We start from the raw sequence: 1,418 nt of genomic DNA, 5'->3' as shown, positions 1-1,418 counted from the left end.
CCTGTCTTATCCTTGATTACTGTGCATTGTGTGAAAGAAATATTCTCGTAGGAATTATCTGTTTAATGAGAATTTTTATAATATTAAGAGCTGCATGCAACCCAAGCTTTTCAAAAGATAGGTCTCATCCTGTTCATTAAGGTACATGGATAAGGTAAAACACTAAAAGATAGCTTTACTTTGGGAACCACACCCCATCCTGGGTACCAGCCTCTCTGTGAGCTGGTTGCCATGGCAGAGCTTCCTCCTCCCCTCCCCACCCCGAGCAGGGAAGAATCAGTGGTAGCAGCAATGCCCCATGCCCTGCACTGACAGGGGGCAGGATGGACAGTGATCTTTATTGCAGTTGTAGTCACTAATCATGTCTCGTGCTGAAGTGAGGGAGGAGTGGTAAAAGCCTTATCTTCATTTTCATGTCTCTGCACTTACTGACATCTTAGCAAAATAAAATATAATCTACATGTGAATTCTTGATACTTAGTAAGAAATATTGCCTGGTTTCAACCCTGGACTCACCTCATTCTAACTTTAACAGCTACTTATTTCCATTATTTAAAAGGTTGTTACCATGGTAAGGCCTAGTGGTAAAGTGTATGATTCTGCCTATGGTACAAAATTAATCTGAAATTCAAATTTCAGTAATAATCACATAAAATAATAGCGCATGCTAATGCTTGTGCATTTTTTTACTATACGTAGAAGAATTTTTCTGACTATAAAGAGTCTAATGTTCAATTCAAAATGCAATGCAAATATGTGTCTGCTTCAAAGATTACTACTATGAGCGTATGATGAATGAACGAAGTCGATGGAGAGGAAGATTTCAAATGATGGAGTTGGTTGTTTTCAAAAGGAAACTTTGCCTAACAAAATTAAAATATGTTGTCAGGATCCCCAGTGCTAGAATCACTGAATACATTTGAGATTATAAGATCCTTAGTGCCAAGACTTATGGAAAGAGAGAGAAATAATGAAGCAGGAAATGGGTGTTTTCATGTTCTATCATTATTTCTTCCCCAATAGAAGACTAATAGGATAGTTAGAACCCTTAAGTATTGTCGTCTTTATAGTAACAAAATATGTTGTCAGGATCCCCAGTGCTAGAATCACTGAATACATTTGAGATTATAAGATCCTTAGTGCCAAGACTTATGGAAAGAGAGAGAAATAATGAAGCAGGAAATGGGTGTTTTCATGTTCTATCATTATTTCTTCCCCAATAGAAGACTAATAGGATAGTTAGAACCCTTAAGTATTGTCGTCTTTATAGTAACATTTTGCTATACAGTGGGGCCTTGACTTACGAGTTTAATTCGTTCCGTGACGGAGCTTGTAACTCAAATTACTCGTATGTCAAATCTTGAAGTGAACGAGTGAGACACGTGATGCTGGGCTGATGTTGTGGCGTTCACTGTGAT

The 1,418-nt window shown here is 37.8% G+C and overlaps 1 protein-coding gene across 10 annotated transcripts in view; it reads left to right on the top strand.

Moving 5' to 3' along the window:
• CADPS2 (Ca2+ dependent secretion activator 2) overlaps nucleotides 1–1,418 on the top strand; it is a 313,909-nt gene that overhangs the window by 210,225 nt on the left and 102,266 nt on the right. The window lies entirely within an intron of this gene.

This window comes from Myotis davidii, unplaced genomic scaffold (genome assembly GCF_000327345.1).
Source record: "Myotis davidii unplaced genomic scaffold, ASM32734v1 scaffold865, whole genome shotgun sequence".
NCBI lineage: Eukaryota > Metazoa > Chordata > Mammalia > Chiroptera > Vespertilionidae > Myotis > Myotis davidii.
This window is presented reverse-complemented; position numbering and strand designations above follow the sequence as displayed.